General features: G+C 36.2%; 1 protein-coding gene across 3 annotated transcripts in view; it reads left to right on the forward strand.

The window, feature by feature from the left end:
- The window catches only part of LOC149201225 (uncharacterized), a 324845-nt gene that overhangs the window by 71751 nt on the left and 231588 nt on the right, over positions 1–21506 (forward strand). The gene's annotated exons all lie outside the window — the stretch shown is intronic.

Genomic DNA, 21506 nt, shown 5'->3' on the forward strand with positions numbered 1-21506 from the left:
TCTGAGACTATTCTGTAAAGACCTTTACTTCTAAGAAAATCCACAATGTAGGACCACCATTGGAATTAGTTGGTGTTGTTAAGAATAATTTGGCTTGGACTTTGCATTTTAACAGAAACTGAAGTTGTAGATGCTAAAACTAAGTGTTCCAATGGAAAGATCTTGAAAAATTAGGCAGATTAAAAAAGACGGCTTTGAAAACGGCTTTTGGATGAAGAAGTTATGGCTTTTCGAGGAAAAGTTGTTGAAGATATCGACGAAGTGCGTGAACGTGCGGAAGTGAATGATAATGTTATATTTAAAAAAAAAAAATCCCCCCCTTTTCAAACTTAATCTAATTAGCTCACTTTAAAAAAGGATTTTATGTGACCCACTTTTATAAATAAGTGAAAGTCACTTTTACAATGGTACTTTATGAGCTACTCACTAAATTGTAACTTAAATAAAAGATAAAAAGACTTTAGAATTATAAGTGACTTACTTTTTATGATGGGTGAGAACACTTTTACATAAAGTAACTTTAAAACATAAGTTACATGTGCTTTTTGAAAAAGTAACTCAGCAAAAAGAAAGGCTTGAACCCAAGACCTCTATTCTCATAAAGCAACTTTGGACCAAGTGAGCTAGTTTAAAAGGTTAGTAATTTTTGGAAAAGGGGAAGGAGTTTTTCTTAGTCATTGAAGCTTTGGGGTGTGTGCTTACTTGAAAAAACTCTTTTTGCCTACAAAACAAAAAACCATACAACCCAACACGAACATACCAAAAAAACTAAACGTTGGCTTGAAGTTAGCTTTGCCAGGAGCTAAGTATTTTCCTCAATATTTCTGATTTTCCGAGATCACACTAAGGCGCGGCGGAAAAGTGCATACGAATGAGAAAAATCCTTCCTTTCTGTTTTTGATTTGCCCAGATCGCATAGAGTTGTGGGGCAAAGTGCATACGCAGAAATGAAAGTTATAGATTCAGTAATAAAAAATAGAGAGATAAATAAACCGAAATAAACAGAGAGATAAACAACTAAAACGACAAATAAAGACTGTATACTTCCAGATCTTAAAATGACGTAGCTAGGACTACTGGGAACCTTTTCGCGTGAAACGAAAGGGGTTCCTCCCTGGAACAAATGCTCCTAACACAATAGAGTAGTCCTCTCAACCTGAAAGCGGTCAGAAACAATAGATCTAGGAAATGACAGTCGGATGCAGTTGTTCCGGCTTCCGATTTGGATCACCAACGGATGCGGCCCTCAAATAGCTCTGATACCATGCAGGAATTTAGAGGGTAAGTTCCTTAGACAGAACACCAAAGGACACTGCTCACAAACAGATCACAAATCAATACACCAGTATTCTTGATGTGGTTAAAACCCTCAAAGAGGGAAACAGTCCACAGCCTGAGCCAACGCGTCCACTTCAGGCAATTTATTAATAGAAGAACAAAAATTTACATAAGCTTCTCTCATGAACGGTTACACTACAAATGACCCTCCATGCTCTTTAAATAGAGATCATGGACCAATTGGGTGTTAAGCCACGGATCAAGTGTAGATAATACCGAGGAGATAATGAACCGTTGGATCACTTCATGTCTAGAACATATCGTGACTGTCGGATTGTAAGTTACAAATGTACATAGTAAAGAAACACACTTTACCTAACTCTACACTAGGCCAAGTTATACTTAACTATTTCCTATGTGTCGGAATATCCTAACATCTCTTGGCTTTTGATAATTAATAAAAGTCAAAAATCAAAACTCGCAGCCTCACTCTCCGCAACGACACGTCAATTAAATTAACAGTGCTAAATTTCTTAATAAATTGAGGAAAAGACAAGTACTTAACTCGATTCGAGCGATTTGTTTTTATTTTTATTTTTAAATATAAACGTTTTTTTTTTTAAACAAAAACAAAACATTTCTTTTTAAAATTGATATCACTATTTGACTATATTAATAAAGGGCTACAACAGAACCGAACCAAAACAACTTGATAATAATTTTTTTTTGGTGAATAAATAAATTTTATTGGAGGATGAATGTGTAGAATTATCCTCCTCTCAAAGATCTATCAACCTCTTAACATAGTTTTTAAAACCGGAACCGGTGACCGGACCGGTCCACCTAATGAACCGGTTTACCGACCGGAACCGGTCTAACCGGGACTGGTTTGGTCTAAACGAACCGGTTTTAGAAAAATACATTAAATAAATATTTTTTAATGAAAAAAACTATTTTTAAGATTTAAAACCATGATTCCAAGCCAATAGAGACAAAATATGCAAAGATTGCTCATTGATATACCATGTAAAGCCTTAAAGGTGAATATATCAAAATGGTACCGAGTGCAATACATATCATCGACAAAATACATAAGCAATGAGGCTCTAAATGGCCACTAGAGTGCAAAAATAAAGCCTACAAACTATGGGGCCAGTGGCCTACTACAAGACTTCAGTCTAGACTCTACATATATGATAATAGTAATACTATAATAGTGATCAACATTATCACTTGAAGTTGAAACTTCTCATGAGTCTCAGTCATCATGATCAAACTCAGTTGGTTGAGTCTCGACTCCCAAACTGTGTAGCCACAAACTTCTCTATTGGTTCAGTGACTTGAGTCTCAAACTTCTGAAGGTATTCTGCCCTAATATGCCCTATTATTTCATTTGGTGCTCCACATGGCTTTACATGGCCTCCTATCCTTGCCAAGTGTTGCTTGAACCTGTTAATACCCCCTCCTTGAATGGATTTTTGGCAATATTTGCAGATCATTTTGCCATCAATCATATCACAATGAGCCCATGCAGTATCTTCGGCTTTTGGAGGCATGATGACTCCCTGGATGGTAGATCATAGAAGTGAGAAGTTTATAACACAAAAAAAAATAAATTCATGGACAACAGACTCAAATGAGGAATTATCAAGTGCAAATCCTTACCTGGAAATGCAAACTAGCTCCCTTAGCCTCCTCTTGAAGATGGCAACTCCACTGACAGCTACACACTATCTCCAAAATAGCTCCAACTCCAACTCCAAGATGACTACTTCAGCAAAAACTCCACACTCTCCAAGCTCACAAACAAACTCACAAACACTCACAAACACTCCAAATCAGTTGTGTGAGACAAATGAGAGTGAGAGGGGTCTCTTATAGCTTGGAGAGGGTGTTTTTGGAGGGAAAATACCTTTACCTCCCCCCCAAAACCCCTAAACCACAAACCAGCCACGCCTTTTTCCAACATTCGATGGGCATGCCATAAACCGGCCGGTTTGATACAAACCGGTCGGTTCCGTCCTAAACCGGCCGGTTTGATACAAACCGACTGGTTTTTACCGGTTAGGTCAAAAAATCGGGCAAGTGATGGGTTAAACCGGGTTTTTAGGCCGGTTCCGACCGGCCAGCTAGCTAACCGGTCGGTTTGACCGGTTACCGGTTTTTCAAAACGGTTTTTAAAACTATGCCTCTTAAAGGAAGAAGTCCAACAATTTTTCCTACAGTAACTGATTTTAACTCATTTCAATTTTCAACCAATTGTTGGATTTAAATATAAATTACAAATTGCCGGTATAGTATGTACAATCAATAGATAATCAAAAGTAATACTCAGTCACAACTTTTATGGGTTCACTCTCACCCTAAAAAGGGTACAGTCTCAGAGTTGGGTTTTGATGAGTTCTCGAACCTTAAACAAGGTACAATCTCACAATATTGGAGTCTTAGATGATAGTCCGAAACAAATAGTTGATTCTACATCTCTCTCTTTGCCTTTTGTTTGGTTTCCTCCCTAAGGTGGAGTTTGTAATAATTGTGTCCTTTGAACAACAATTGTTATGCACTTAATGTTATGTGCTTTTTCAGATTGTATCATTGTTTTAAAAATCGACCGGTTTGAACCTGTAACCGGTCAAACCGGCTGGTTCATTAGCCGACCGGGTCAAACGGGCAAAAAAACCGGGTTCGACCCCTCACTTCGTCCAAAAACCACAAAAATCAATGCTAATCGGCTGGTTTAGGATGAAACTGGCCGGTTTATGGGCAAACTAGCCAGTTCTGTCCTAAACTGGCCAATGTGCTGCCAAGGTCGCATAGGACCCACACAACGCAATTTAGGAAGCTTCTAGGGTGTTTTGGAGGGAAAATAAGGGTTGTTTGAGTTTCCCTCCAAAAACACCCTCTCCAATCCTTTTAAAGGGGCTTACCCCTCTCATTTGTCTCACACATCTCATTTGGAGTTTTTGTTAGTTTGATTGGGAGCTTGGAGAGTGTTGAGCTTTTGCTGGAGTAATCATCTTGGAGGCTTGGAGTTGGAGTTGGAGCTATTTTGGAGATGGTTTGGAGCTGTCAGTGGAGTTGGCTTCTTCAAGAGGAGGCTAAAGAAGCTAGTTTGTATTTCCAAGTAAGGATTTTCACTTGAAAAATTCCTCATTTGACTGCTGTCCATGTATTAATTTTTTTTATGTGTTCTATGTTATCAAATCTCTAGTTCTATGCTATCAAATTTTGTAGGCTAGATGTGCATATTTTTTTCCTAAATTTAGCTTTGGTTTTCCATGTTTCTTAGCTGCAATTTTTTTTAAATGGCAGATTTCTTTGGAAGTTTTAATTATTTCAAGCCAACATGGCTCCAAAAACCAAGGGTAGTGCATGGGCTCATTGTGATTTGATTGATGGAAAATGATATGCAAATTTTGCCGTAAACTTATTGGAGGTGGGGGTTTTCTCAGATTGAAACAACACTTGGCTGGGATAAGAGTCCAAGTAAAGCCATGTGAAGTACCAAATGTGGATAAGAAATTTAGCACCCTAGAGCAAAGCCTTACTGGATGACTTAGATAGAGTGCAACAATGGGAGTGTTACTGCTGTTACCTAAGCAACAACTCCACTTGTTTTAGTGATGAACACAATCCAACACAAGGGACAATTCCCTAGTAGAGATTAGAATCAAATAACTCAATTACCTTAAGCTAACTGCTCCTTAAGCGTTCAATAATGATTTCCACCCAAGGATAAGAATAGGAGATTAGGGTTTTAGGGTGAACAAGGGAGCAACTTCCAGATTGTTGAAATTGTAACTAGTGTCAGACTTCACTACGTTTATGTTCGTGTTTGAGTTTGATGACTTTGAAATTCGAATAAAGTTTGACACTTAAAATTTTGGCGATAAAGTTTGGCATTAAATTTGACATACTAGAATTTGAAATATATATAATAAAATTTTAAACACATATAGAAGAAATAAAAATAGACCTTGAGCCTTTACTTATATACGATTTGAAAAAGCACATAACATTAAGTGCATATCAATTGTTGTTCAAAGGACACAACTATTACAAACTCCACCTTTGGGAGGAAACCAAACAAAAAACAAAGAGAGGGAGACGTAGAATCAACTATCTGTTTGGACTATCATGTAAGACTATGAGATTGTGAGATTGTACCATGTTTAAGGTTGGAGAACTCATCAAAAGCCAACTATGAGACTGTAACCTGTTTAGGGTGAGAGGGAACCCATCAAAGTTGTGATTATGTATTAATTTTGATTATCTATTGTTTGCACATACCATAGCGGCAATTTGTAATTTATATTTTAATCCAACAATTTTATCAAGTTGTTTTGGTTTTGGTTCGACTCTATTGTAGCCCTTTATTAATATAGTCAAATAGTGATATCGATTTTAAAAAGAAATGTTTTGTTTCTCTTTAAAAAAAAGAAACGTTTCTATTTAAAAAAATTCGCTTGAATCAGGTTAAGTACTTGTGTTTTCCTCGATTTATCAAGAAATTCAACACTGCCTAATTTAATTTACCTGTCGTTGTGGAGTGTGATGCTGCGAGTTTTGATTTTTGACATTTTTAATTATCAAATGCCAAAAGAACTCTGACCAAATGCCGAATTTAATCGAATCCAAGGCGATTTTTTAAATTTTATTCACGTTAGTCATGGTGTTCGGGTTCGAATCCGGTTCGTGTTGGGGTTCGCCTTGATGTTCGGTGAACAAAAACGAACAAATTTGGCATGCCTTTTAAGTTCAACGAACTTTGAACCTGAAATAATTTGTTCGCCGAACATGGTGACTAAGCAACAAGAAGCATTTTTTTGAACTAGCAAAGGAGAAGGGAAGCCAAATTAAAGGAGAGAGAAACTCGCACATGTAGAGGATAAATTCTGTGAAGATGCCGAATTATTCTGTGCTACTTTTGGCCCGAAATTTCAGGGAGTTGACCAGTTTGACTTATGTTGATTTTGACTTTGGAGGTGACTTGGAGGAGGGCTGGACTTGGAGCTTTTGGTGGCAGTTTTTGCTTTGGTCTTGGATATTTCGTTTTGATCTGATTCTATAAGAGAAGGATTGTTGGGTTTTTTCCCTTGTGGGGTTTTGCCTTGCCTTAGAGCATAATTTTTGGCGTCTTTATTTTTCTTGAAAGATTGATCATTTGTATAATTGCTGGATGAATCACACAAATGAAGTAATAAGAAGACAATTAACTTTCACAAGTAATTATCAAGACAGAAATCAAGCCTTATTTACACTATGCTTGGTTTCTCAACACAGATTTGGGTTCAAATGTTACTATGGCTCAATCTAGACACTTATGTTAACCAACATATGCTCAAATAGGTTTCTTGAACACACCAAACAAAAAATTACACCAAGCTGTCATAAACTAGCTAAACCATCAACAAACTGTCGCAATATAGCAGTTTATGACAACAACAAATTTAGCATTGGAAGCTAGGAGAATAATTGTAAAATGAAGGCTAAAATTATGAGTAAACAAGAGAAATATTACAACAAATTTCAACAGATAAAAGGGCATATAGTGGCAATTAAACCCTAAACGTTTGCCGTAATTAATGGGTGGAAATTGCTTATGAAATGTAAATTTTACTTATCCGATCCTTTCAAAACAATTCCTATCCCCTAGTCACTCACATCTAGGTCAATAAATGTCGTAAACCCTAATTTACCCTAGAAAAATTAAAATAAATGATTTTATGATAAAATATGATTGCCACAAGAGAGACTAGTGCCTTCACAATCTAGGGCTAATGGAGTCTAGGAATAAACTAAATTAGGGTTTTTTTGGGTGTAGAAACAAGATTTAAGCAAACTAGGGCATGTAAACATACTTATCCTAGGGTTTAAGATCAAGGTTCTCAAATTTCAAGAAGAGGTAAGGGAAGGAGCTAATATGCTATTTCCTCAAAGTCTTGGAAGAAGAGTTAGCTTAACAAGGTTCAAGAAGAAAATACTATGTTAAATAGCTTAATACATTAATCATCCGTCTAGAAAACATGAAACCAAGATAAAACCAATGTAGATCCATCTTAACTTCAGACCTATCATTCGCTGAGAGGGATTAATTCTCTCAAGGTGTGGACCTCTTTTTTGAGTGCAAAACGTAAGGAAAGGTCTGCACCTACAGAGATTTGATCCCTGTCGACTCTTGATAGAAATGGAGTTAAGATGGATCTAGGTTGGTTTGATTATTAATATCTATTAATAATTAATAATTATAATTATTAATAATTAATAGTTATGATTATTAATTCTATTTTAATTTTTTGAATCTTATTTTTAATTTTTATCTAGTTTGACCAAGTCAAAATGTTTTAATTAATAATTATAATTCTTAATTCTTAATTTAATTTAATTTTTGTGTAATTTGACCGAGTCAAAATGTTTACATTACATCACATAACATAACATAACATAACATTACAACATCTCTTCCACACTGGGTTGGAAAGTGCCCCTTGGTGCAATTATAAATTTGTTTTTAATTTAGGTAACTCGTCATAAATTTATTTTTATAAATGATTAATATGAATAATTCCACATTTATTATAAATTTATGAATAAATGTCGAATTAATTGTTATCTTTTAATTGAATTGTTGTCTTTTTTAGAGTTTAGATTTTAAAACTAATTTTATTAATAATCAATTGTCTTTTTTTTTGAAGTTTAGATTTTTAATTTTAATTTTATTTAAATGATTAATGAAATAAATAAATTTAAGATATAGACCATGACTTCAATAATGTTGATAATGGTTCCACATATCATTGACACACCATAAATCAAAACTTTTAAATTTATATATACTTTTTAAACTTATAAAAATTTATATATACTTTATAAACTTATACAATTTAAAATGAAAAGCATAAAAAACAACACCGTCATTACCTTTTAACTTAATGAAAATATAGAATTTGAAATTCCATAGTTGTTAATAGCATATGAGTTTCATGAAAGCATTGTACCTGTGAATGCTAAAATATAATAGGAAAATAGGTTCTTTGGTGGTAATAAAATAAAAAGAACAAATTCAACTATTGTGAAATGAAGAATCATTTCAACCCACTGTTATGACAACCTCAAAGCCACTCAATATAGGGACATAGGGAAACATATTCTGCCATCGTTGTAAGAAGAATAGACATCACTGAAGAAATTTTGCACCATGTTATCTTATATTTCGGAACATGACATCAAAAGAACATATGCCAACTAAGGACTCATGAATTCCTATCCTTACTTTTGCGGAATTGGTTATGTATTTTTGACTATCATAAATTTATGTATTTTAGGAAAAGGTTATGTATTTTTGTTTTGATCTCTATATCATCATCGTGTATGTATTGGACAGTGCACTGGGTGCCATTTCGATATAATGGATATATTCATAAGCCTACTTTGATCATATGTTGCCTTCTATCTATATTCTAATGCTGTGTGTTTGGAAACATGAATGAAAATCTTTAAAATTATGTGTTTTTATAAAAAATAAATATTTAATGTATTTTTTACAACGACCGAGTCATTGAAATTGAGCCGGCCGAGTCGATACCGAGTCGGAGTCGGAGTCAAAGTCGACCCTCGGCCGAGTCGGAGTTTTAAAACATTGGATTAGACATTACTGAAGAAATTTCCCACCAGGTTATCTTATTTATTGGAACATGACATCAAAAGAACAAATGTCAGCTAAGGAGTCATGAATTCATATTCTTACTTTTACAGAATTGGTTGGATTGAGCTAGAGGCAATTGAGATGTGACTCATTGAACCAAGAACACGATCTACTGCCCCTGTAAATTGCATGGAGAAAGCTTGCTGGAAGTATACAAAGAATGGTTGCCTTGTTGTTTGTACAAACCTAAAGCAAAGCCCTTTCTCTACAATTCATATAGGCTGTAGTAAAAATATTGCTGGGAAGTTTTAACTTGAGTAGGTGCTTTTTAACACATTTCTTCTTGCATAAGAATACCACTGGCAAAACCACGGGTTATCAAAACTTAGAGCCCAAAAACCGCCAACAATAAATTCACTATATTACCTCAATTTTATTTTAATTATTATTTTATATATTATTATTTTATTTTATTTTTTAATTTTAATTTTAATTTGATATAATTTGACCGGATCAAAATGTTTACATGATAGAACAAGACATTACATCTCTTCCATAATGGGTTGGAGAACACCACTTGACGCAACAAGTAATCCTAAATACTTCATTGTGCATTTATCTAAGATTCTCCATGACCATTCATGAAAAGAGATCAATCCACATCACAAAAGAGTTGCCAAGAGAGGTCGCTCAACTAGTGCTCCATAACGAACGAGACAAAATATGCTAAATATAAGAGATGAATGATCTCCAAGTGTGTCAATGATTAAATGAAGTGAATTGATCCCCTATTTATACTTGGGTAACCAAGCGATTTTAGTCAAATTAGGCTAGAAACCCTTAAAAATATAAAATCCATGATACAAGATGGATAAGTCCTCAAGCTGACCCGCAAAATAACCTCCTCAATGCTAAAATATAAAATTATCCTCAAATTAACCCGCATGTGTGATTAAAAGTGCCTTCAAGGGTGACACCATCTTCGAATAGTGCTTAAATAATCCCAAAAGTCATGTCTCATCATGAAAGTATACATCTTCTTATTGAAGGGGCATGTCCTAGTCCAAAAGTCACCTCCAATCATCCAAAGGTGCCCTTTGAAGCCCTAACATCACTCTCTCAAGCCTACATCATCATGAAAGGTACATCAACACCCTCTAGGGGCAACGTCCTAGCTCCAATGGGCATTGCTCAAGGTCATGGAGGTGAAGTGTCTCTTGGAGCAAACCAAGTCATCATTAGGTCAATACCTCTCAACCAATGTACGATGTCCAAGATATGGTGGAAGGCTCTGCAAATGGTTCATCATGAATATCCAAGAGGCACGAGTGAAGCAAGATCAACTTATTGCAGAGGATCATGACAATGTTCAGATCATTATCAAGCATGGGCTCAAATAATTGAGCATGATCACAAAAGTCATTCAAGCATAAAAAGTGGATCATGTTTAATGTCAAAGCCATGTAAATGTATCACACAAGGTATCTTCTTCAAATTTCACATTAGCTTAAGACATCATAATTTATAAGGATGGTCATCAAATATCCCTATTAGGTGTTTTAGACCTAGGGGAGGACTAGTTCCTAGGTTGACACTTTAATATGTAGATGTAAGTGATAAGTGATATTGTATGGGGTGTACTATCATGACAGAACATATTCTTATACTAGCATATGCAAGACCATCCATGAGCGCCTTTATGAGGGGAGCACTTGCATATATTTGAGTTACTCTTTCCTCAACATCATTTTTCCCACCCTTTACTTAGCCTTTTTCTTTGTTTAATTTAGATTGCTTAGCAAGCTTTCATTAAGTTCATTCAAGACCTGTTGTAGGATGAGGTGGTTTATTGCTCATTGGGATTGGGATGTTTTCATAAGTCCCTTTTACTTTGATAGACATGCTAAACATGGGACTAGGGTGATGGCCTCACATGAAGGGGTAGAGCTCAAGTTAAACCTTTTGGCAATTTCGAAGCCCTTCTTCTCATAAGATGAGGCAAACAAGGGACTAGTATGAGCGACTAATATTAACCAAACAAAAGAAAGGGGATTAAATCAAGCAAATATGACAAGTGTTAAGTATTAGGGATATGGTCATGCTACTTTTATTCATGGCCCTCTTGCACAATGAAAGAAAAACCATCAAAAGAACACTTTACTAGGAAGAAGGGATAACCCCCATGGTGAAAACCTCCAAATTGCATGATCTATTATGTACTTTCAACCAGTGATCCTTATTTAGATGCCTTAAAACATTAAATGTAAGCACTTCTTTTGAAATAATGGCTAATGCACCTAATGGTCATTGAATTGCCTTCATCTACTGAGAATCTCGATCAGGTGGATGAGTTGAACAATGTGAGGGTGAGGAACAATCTGAGAGGTAGCTATTTGAGGATCATATGAGGCTATTGGCCAAAAATCTACATCTTAGGAGAAAATTTTTCTCCTAGGGTTAACCTTGTATATACGTGGGTACAAGGACACATGGCATCCTTTCGTCATTTCAAGAAGTGAATCTATACCTTGAAGTGTGCTCCCCTTGCCTTAGCATCTAATATTATTTTAGTGGGAGTAGTTACTAAGCAATTATCTTGAAGAGCGCCACAAAGATAATGGTGACAAGTGTTAGGAAATTGTAATAGTTGGTCAAAGAAGCGGTAAAGAGAGAGCCTTGCATGAGAGCTTGACACATAACATCAAATATTTGTTCATTTAATTTATATTGTTATTTATTGGAGGAAAAAGTGGATCTAGGTATCACTTATTGTTACTTTTATTGTAAAAGAGGTTGAGCTAGAACTCTATATAAAGAGAAACTCTCTCATTTGCTTGGCATGTTGGATTATCTAGAGACCCCGTTCAAGCCTAGTTAAAGGTTTTCTGGGAGGAAGAAGTTAATGGGCTTGTAAATGTGAGGTTCAACTTTTTTATATTTTCATGGATGTATTTAGTCAGGAAACAAGGGTTTCTGAAGAGAGATTTGCCTTAAAAACACAATTTTAAAAACTGGTTAGTTTGAATTGTTGATTGGTTAAACTGGCCTGCCAGCACACTCTAAAGTCCAAACCTCTAACAGGCCAATAAATCCAATTTGGGGACTAGTTAGATAGCAAACAATCCAATTGCCGCAAAATCTAGTAGGCCTTGTGATGGGGTTCACAAGGCGAGGCCAAGCCTTGTAGCAACAATGAGGGAGAGTGCCATTGTCACCTCAACAATCTTCGTCTTGCTATTGAGTGGAATTTCACCACAAGGGAGGCTTCCTTGTATTCACCTGTAAGCTAAGATACCAGATTCGTCCAAAAGCCCTGTCGAATCGCGAATCCAGCGAATCCGACACGATTCTCTGCGGATTCGTGTCCAAACTTCAGGACACGTCGTGTCCTATAACGTGTCCTGAATTTGCACTGCGTGTCGCGATTTTTGGGACGTGTCAAGCCAGAGTATTCAGCATTCTTTTGTACTGTTCATAAGATTGGCGATTAATGAACCGATTATAAGTTAAAGGCCTATTCTAGTATCTTCCATATACTAACTGTGTGAAATGGTGGTTTTATTCTTTGATTGATTGGATGATTTTCTAATGAAATATGGCCTCTGTCTTGAATGTAGTTGCATATTCAAGAGCCAAATTTGAACAACCCTTGCTTCACTAAGATGCTAAATGCTGCTAAAGGAATGTTGCTGTAATAAATGGGATTTGGTTCACTGAGATTCCTTGTTTGAGATTGGCATGGAGTTCAATATTTTAATATCAAAGCAAGCATTTGACGAAGTGGTTGCTTTCAGTTTTTCCTGAGTATAGATGTGAGATATATAACCCTAAGGTTTGGAGTCTGGACAACATTATATCTTTTCATCTTGAATCTGGTTTGCTTGGAGGGAACAACGTTATTTACAGAGAAAAAAGTGGTCAAATATTATTGTTGATATTTAGAGGTCAAACAAGCATGATGTGCCACCTTGATTGATTCAGTTTTTATCTGGTTCTTTTGAAAGGGTTGCACCATTTAAAAAAATGGTGAAATCTAGTTGTAAGTTGTCTTTCAGTTATGAATTATGAATCATGATTTAAATTTTTAATAAATTTATCATTTATGTGACCAGTACCACTGACATTTATTTGAATTTTGTATGTACTATGCATGCTAATTAGTAATTACTAATAGGCATAGCTATAGATGAAGAATCAAGATCTATGTTTGAAATCAATAAATTTGTATCATTAATTAAAATTTGTGTAAGAAATATGATAATATCTAATTTTTAATATATATATATATATATATTTTGAAATATATTATATATATCTATATATATATATATATATTTTTAATAAAATAATATATAACGTGTCCTGTTCCGGGGAGTCAGCGTGTCCCGAATCCGACACCACAAATCCCGAATCCTACGTGTCCCGAATCCCTGTGTTAGGTGACTTAGCCTGTAAGGATGATCTAATTATAAGGATCCAGGTGATTTAGATAGGCTATGGACAAATACCTTATATTAGAAAAGGCTTAATTCTTCTTCATAAGGAGCAATGCATCATACACCTAAACTAGATAAAGACTTCTAGACTGTAGGGTTTATTGATATTCAATGATAATGGAATACCTAGACATATAGAAATCAAGGAAAGATTTTACTTAAATATTAGATCAACAAAACAATAATGTAAACCCTTAAATAGGCTTCAACTTGAAGCTTGACTAGGGTTTAGGGTTTACAAGGCAAAAGTTGATTAAGGAAGGATGACATCAACTTTATCAATGTAAAGTTTACCACAATAAAGGATACATTTTGGATTTAAACGTTTTAAAGAGATAAACCCTTGGTTCTTAACCACAAACATACATCCACAATAATCTTAGAAACAACTTGGCCCTAGAAAGCCATTTGATTTGTAATTATTCTTGTAGACCCACTTGTAGCCAATTGGTTTGGTACCAAAAGGAGAGTCCACCAATTTTGATGTCCCATTCTTGAGGAGAACATCGTACTCTTTTTGCATTGCTTCTTTCCACTCATCATGAGAAGTTGCTTCTTTAAAGGAAGTTGGTTCAAAATTAGTGGATAAATTGAATTCACAATCATATGAAATATCCAAATCATATACATCACCTAAATTAGAATTATCTACGTCAACTCCGTCTTGTTTCATGGAATCTTTGGTTCTTGTCTTTTCAACCTCATTAGGATGAACAACTTCAAGTGTTTTGACAAGTCATTTTGTCGGACCTTTGTGAGTTAGTCAAGGTTGCTACACTAGTTGAGACGGTGTTGCGTCAGGGTTTAACCTTTCAATCCTCTCAATCACATCATTCAAAGGATCTTCATGATTTAATGAAGTTGTTGGGACTTCATGAGGGTGTGGAGTCTCATCATCAAATTCATGATATTCTTTCTAGAGACATATTTTTTCTTGAATCTTCGAAAAGACTGACAATACTATTGACCTGTTGAAAAATGTAACTAGGTTCTGTCTTCATAATGACGTGTAATTATGATTTTGTGTAATTGATGCAAAGAAGAAAATAAAATTATTTTTGTAATGCTCGAGTCATGGGTTTCATGCTCAAGGAAGTTTATTTTATTTTTAAGGCTTCCATTGTGATTATTTAGGGTTGGCCATCAAGTCATAAAGTCTAGGAAGTCAATGTCATGTATGAAAGACATGTTACATATTGTAAATAGTAATTTTGATTGTGTCAATAACCCTCCAAGACCATGTCACAAGCTCACCTTGAAGTCAGCCTAAAGATAATTCTAGAAAGGCATGTCAACCTTGTCACTAGGAAAAGTCGACTTATTTTTGATGGACAAACTACTATAAATAGGGCAGTTCGACCTCACTTAAGATCAGATTTCTGTCAAGCATCAAGAACAAAAAGAAGTGCGAGAATCACTAGAGGAAGAGATCATCATCAAGTGAAGGAAGAAGGAACCTAATCGAAGTTGTTTGGCACTTTTTTTGGGCTAGTCTCTTCGCACATGTGGCAGAAACTAGGGTTTCTGCAGTAGTGTCATAACAGTCCTTGAGGAAGTCACCAAGAAGGTCTCCAAATCAGCTCCCTTGCTAGCCGAGATCACCTAGAGAAGTCTCCAAGTATAGCGAAGGAGGAAAGCATCTCCAAACTCTCTCCCTCATCTCCCATGTGCGAAATTGCAGAGGTATGGATTGCAGGTCTGTGGAAAGGAACCAAAACTTTAGGGTAGCCGAGAAGTGCAGTGCATGAAGGCAGTTTGACTTGTGTTGACTTGAGCAAGAAGAAGAAGCATAAAAGAAGGATCTTGTGACTTGGTCTTGGAGAGGTTATGTCAAGGGTCTTCGTATTGGTATTCGTCAATTGATGTCTCTATAAGAAGAAGAATTCGTTTGGGTTTTCCTCTTAAGTTGGAGAGTCTTTGGCCCTGGCTGATCGCCTACATTTTGTGTCCCTTGTCTCTTTATCGTTTATGCTTTAATAGCTGTTTGATGAAGAAGGACACTATAATAGTCTAAGTAAAGAGAAGATCCTAATCTAAAAAAGTAAAAAACATTCACAAGTAGTTATCATTCAAGAGAAATCACCTCATTTCTATGCCCTAGATTTCTCAACATGGTATCAGAGCTAAGGTAACAAATTAAGGAAAGGGCATTGCATCATGGGACACACAAGCACTCAAGGATCAAGTCTCGAATGACATTAAAGCAAAGTCAAGCTCTACAAAGAATTGTCAAAACCCTAGATCGAAGAAGAAGTCTACACCAGAAGAAGTTTTGGGATCCTCAAAAGACCACCAAAGATCCTACTCAAGTTGAAGAGACCTACAAATCAAAGTATATTGAAGACTATTCATCGAAGAGAAGGAAGATCAAGGACATTGTCATCATCTTCAAAAGTTTCTAAGGCAACCTCTCTCTCGTTGAAGCGAGGTCCTTACCATTGAAGAAGATCATCCAAGAAGCATCAAGACATCATTAGGAAGTCATCATTGATCATCATCAACAAGGATATCACCATCAAAGGATCTAAAGTGAACTCCCTCTTTGTGAAGTCAAGGATCACTCTTGAAGAGAACTATCTTCATCAAGGAGAAGTTCTCTATTATCTATATCATCATCAAATACATGGAAGCAACAAGTGGAAGAAGCAACTTCACAAGTAGGTATATTTATGTCTACATGTGAATCTGTCAAAATGTCCTTTTGCAAGGAAATCAACAAATTGGTTGGGGCTTCAAACTTTCTTGCATGAAAGAAGAGGACAGATCTGAATCTCATTGAAAATGAGGTCATGGAACATGTCAAAGGCTCAATCACCAAACCTCCAAAAGAAGATGCTCAAGCACTTGCAAAGTTTATGAAAGGGGAAGTAAGGGCCCAAAGGATTCTCATAGAATCCATTAAGGATCCCCTCATTCCATATGTAACTCAAAACTTCAAAAGAAATATATGGAAAATTGGTAGAGTTGTTTTCCGTAAGCACTGCAGGAGAAGTTATCTCATTAAGGAAATAACTCTACAAGCTAAGGATATCCAAAGAAGAAGGAATAGCCTCATACTTTATAGGATATCCGAAATAAGGGATCAACTTCAAGGTCTGAGAGAAATAATGACTGACAAAGAGATGACCACCGTAGTATTAAATGCACTACCAAAGGAGCGGGGTAACTTTACTTCAAATATTTATGGGAAGAAAGAAGCTACTCCATTCGAGGATCTATGGTCACTATGTAAGATTGAAGAAACCAGGTTGAAGGCAAAAACCGATGTAGGATCAAATGAGCAAACTCAAGCTTATGCTTCTATGACAAAGAGAAAAGGGAAGTTTGGGAAATTTGGTCCTCAGAAAAGAAAGAGGAACATGGCAAAAGTTCAATGCTATGGATGTCAAGAATATGGGCATTACAAGAGAGATTGTCCTAAACTCAAGAAGTGTTAGAAAATTAGTAAGGCATAAAGATTTTCTTATTCTTGATAATTACTTGTGATGTTTCTTATTATTATGATTCTTTATATCTTCTTACCTTTAGTTCATCAAGCAATTACCGAAGTAGCAACACACAAAACAATAGACACCAAATGTAGGCACTATGCTAGGGCAAAACCCCCCTCGAGGGGAAAGCCCAGTCAAGAAATTATTCATTTCAATAGTATTCTTTGAGACTCTTCACCCTAGACCAAGACAAGACCTTCCCTCCACACCAAGTCAGCCTCCTAGAATTTCGACCCTTTTCCAACGACTTTGACTAGAAAGCAACTTCTGGCAACTGGTAGCTTCTGACAACAGAGAAACTTGGAAGACTTCGATCTCCCAATCCAGGACACGAAACAGAGAGAGAGAGGCAGCAAAATTTCTCGTTTTCCTTTCGACTTAGACTTCCCCAAACTCACATTTACTTCGGCTTCCTGACAATAGACTTAACACTTTTTCCCAGCTACAGGAGAACTTCGCACTTTTTCCCTGCTACAAGAGATATTGAACTTGTGTGAGAGAATGATGCTGCAAATGAATTCAATGTGCTTGTATTTATAGGCTCCATGTGAGGTCAAATAGGGTCCTTAGGCTGACTTGATCTTCTTCTAGGCCAACATGGTGTGGAGGATACATAAATCATATTTGACTCAATACTTAACCTTTTTACATGATTCAAAAGCCCAAGAAGGGTCTCCTTAAAAGTTCAATGACTCTATTGACTCAGAATAAATCCTAGAAGTCCTCAATGGGGACTTCGACCTAAAACAAGGTGACGCAAGTCTAAAACCCATGCTTTAATAAGTCACAATAATAATAATAAAAATTCTTTTCTTTATTCTTTTGACAAGTGCATTGCATGATGACTCGAGTACATTGATGAAGATTGAACATAGTTACATTTTCCAACAAGAAGGACAATAACAAAAGAGGTGAAGAAGAAGCTCATATTATCGAAGAAGTGGAGGAAGCTGAAAGAAAGAAATCCAAAAAAGAGGAAGTAAAATATCTCTACTATGACTAAGATAGTCTTGCTCACCTAGTTCTTTTCAAAGTTTCTGTCTTTAGGTTTTCTGTTGTAACATATGGCTATCATAAGTCACGAAGAAAGAATGATAGGATGTATCATGACATCACAAAAGCATTAAAAGCAAGAGCTCACGACATCATCATAAAGAAGCATGAAAGATAGCTGAAGTCTATGGCAGTCACCTACGGAAGTGGTACTTATGGAAAATGAAAAAGTCATCTAGTACAAAGCTCATCATACATTAGTTAAGAAGAAACATTTGCTGGGTAAGGATACTCAAGATCCTCAGTTGGAATCTTCATCGGAATATTCACCAATCTAAAGGAAGCAAGTGTTTCATCAAGAATTCCAACTTGTAGGAATTCATGGAAGGATGGTATGATATCAAAAGAAGTGAAGCAAATCAAGGAATTGAAGATCTTTGAATCAAGGAAGTTGTTGAAGGACGCCTAGATTACCTAAAATAAAATGAGGATGCAGGAAGGCATGGGTCACACATTGACTAGATGAAATCAACATAATATGTCCTCATATGAAAGATGAAGTTGTTGAAGAAATTTGGAGGAACTCTGATTGGAAGTTCTTGAAAAATGTGTGAAGAAAGAAAGGAAGGGATCATGAAATATGCAACTATGGAAGAGGTGATCAACATCCAAGCACTGAAAGATTTGACTATGATATCTCCATGAAAGATATGAAGACCCTGATGAAGTCTGAAAAAGAAAGAGACCCTTGACAATATATATCTTTTGGAGATGTGTCAATATGTATGCCGGATGCTGATGCAAACAGAAAGATGTCATGATGAAAGACCATCACAAAGGTAATTTTGATTTAATGTTCATTTCTTATTTTTGAATGATATCTGGATGGGCTTATGCAGGGTTGCTAAGGGAAGAACTGTGGAAGTCTTCTACAACTGACAATCATGTGGCAGGATGAAAGGTCCTTAAGGAAACATGATATGAAGAAGGCAACATGGCATGAAGGAAGGCCAAATATGGACTAATGGATCACTTTCCAATGAAAGAAATGATGACATGACTCATGGATGAAAATGATGGATGGTTTGTGCCCTATGAAAAAGTCCCAAAATATGTAGACTCTATGAAAAAGAAGAAATTCATGACATCAAGGGAATGAGTTCTACAAGCAGTTGGTTGTCCCATGATCTCCACCTGAAGAGTTGCTGAAAGCAAGTCCCTGGTAAAGAGGGAGATTGGTCAAGTCCATAGTAAGAGGGAGCTTGGGTACATTCCTGTTTATAGGAATGGGTACATTCCTTCAGTGGAATGGGTATGTCCTCCCTAAATTGAGAGGGAAAGATAAACAGATCATTCTTGTCTTCACTTGGGAAGACAAAATGGCGGATTGGGTAAATATTTGGCATTTGTTACTCTTTGAGGATGAGTTAGGGCATCCAAGATAAGAGTAGTTGTAGAGGACCCATATTCTTTGAGGAATGAGAATCCAAGATTAGAATAGTCCTGGTGGAACATACTCTGAGAGAACCCGAGTGGGGTATGTTCTGAGAAAGACAATGATGAGGGTGTCTATATATCATTGGTTTCGCCAGCATTGAGCTCTAATCTTGTGGAGAGATAGAACTGTTAGTCAAGGCCTTGCCATGTGACAATGTTGGATGAAATGATGCTATACAAATGGGTTACCAATTCGACTCTTCTTATGAGAATTCTTCAAATTGAGAATGACCAAGTACCTGTTATAGATTATGAATAACCTCCCTAGTTAAGAGGGAGTGTTGAAAAATGTAATTAGGTTCGGCCTTCATAATGACATGTGTAATTATGTTTTTATGTAATTGATGTAAAGAAGAAACTAAAATTATTTTTGTAATGCTTGAGTCATGGGTTTCATGCTCAAGGATTTTTTTTTATAGTTAAGGCTCCCATTGTGAGCCTTTAGGGTTGGTCATAAGGTCAAAAGGTCATAAAGTCTAGGAAGTCAATGTCATGTATTAAAGACATGTTACATATTGTAAAAAGTAATTTTGATTGTGTTAATAATCCTCCAAGACCATGTAACAAGCTCACCTTGAAGTCGGCCTAAATATAATTCTAGAAAGGCATGTCAACCTTGTCACTGGGAAAAGTCGGTTTATTTTTGATGGACAAACTACTATAAATATGGCAGCTCGGCCTCACTTAAGTTCAGATTTTGGTCAAGCATCAAGAACAAAAAATAAGTGCGAGAGTCACTAGAGAAAGAGATCATCATCAAGTGAAGGAAGAAGGAACCTAATCGAAGTTGTTTGGCACATTTTTTGGCCTAGTCTCTTCGCACATGTGGCAGAAACTAGGGTTTCTGCAGTAGTGTCATAACAATCCTTGAGGAAGTCACCAGGAAGGTCTCCAAATCATCTCCCTTGCTAGTTGAGATCACCTAGAGGGGTCTCCAAGTATAGTGAAGGAGGAAAGCATCTCCGAACTCTCTCCCTCACCTCCCACGTGTGAAATTGCAGAAGTACGGATTGCAAGTATGTGGAAAGGAATCGAAATTTCACGGTAGCTGAGACGTGCAGTGCATGAAGGAAGTTTGACTTTTGTTGACATGAGCAAGAAGAAGAAGCAATAAATAAGGATCTTGTGACTTGATGTTGGAGAGGTTGTGTCAAGGGTCTTGGTCTTGGTCTTGGTATTCGTCAATTGAAGTCTCTTTAAGAAGAAGAATTCGTTTGGGCTTTCCTCTCAAGTTGGAGAGGTTTTGGCTCAGGCTGATCACCTACATTCTGTGTCACTTGTCTCTTTATTGTTTACGCTTTTATAACTATTTGATGAAGAAGAACACTATAATAATCTAAGTAAATATAAGATCCTAATTTAAAGAAGTAAAAAACATTCACAAGCAGTTATCATTCAAGAGAAATCGCCTCATTTCTATGCCTTAGATTTCTCAACATAAGCAACATCTTGATGGGTGAATCTATTCAAGCTATCGCTCAACAATTTTGTCACTCTTGGAAGATTCAAGAAAAATTACGTCTTTGGAAAGAATATCATGAATTTGTTGATGAGATTCCACATATTGAATAGGGGGTCCCTATCTTGGATCAATCTTTAGAATCTCCTTTTGATGCAACAACGACTCCTCATGAGGTCCTGACCACTTCATCAAATCAACATGATCGTTTGAATGATGTAATTGAGAGGATTAAAAGGCTAAAATCTTGATGCAGTGCCATCTCAATCAATGGAGCTACCTGGACCATCTTAGAAAGGTCCACCGAAATGGCTCATCAAAACCTTCACTATTTGTGGGGTGACTACTACACTACATATGCTTTTGTACAATAAATCATATCCTATACTTTACCATCTATTTTAAAAAGTAGTCTATATAATTGTATATTTGGCTATTAATATATAGCAGTTGTTGTATTATATTTTTGTGTTGTGATGTAATGTAAGATACATTTTCTGAATTAGGGGAGAATTGGTGTGGTCTTTCTTTAGGTTGGCGCTATGGGTGGATACGCTGGTAATCATTGGTGTAGGGTGGAGTAACTTATTTAGTCAAAACTTGGTCCTTTAGTTTGTATGTTGTGATGTATACCATTACATGCTTTT

This window comes from Pinus tabuliformis, chromosome 2_1 (genome assembly GCF_031772625.1).
Source record: "Pinus tabuliformis cultivar Carrire ecotype Pingquan chromosome 2_1, CPIR1, whole genome shotgun sequence".
In the NCBI taxonomy this organism is placed as follows: Eukaryota; Viridiplantae; Streptophyta; class Pinopsida; order Pinales; family Pinaceae; genus Pinus; species Pinus tabuliformis.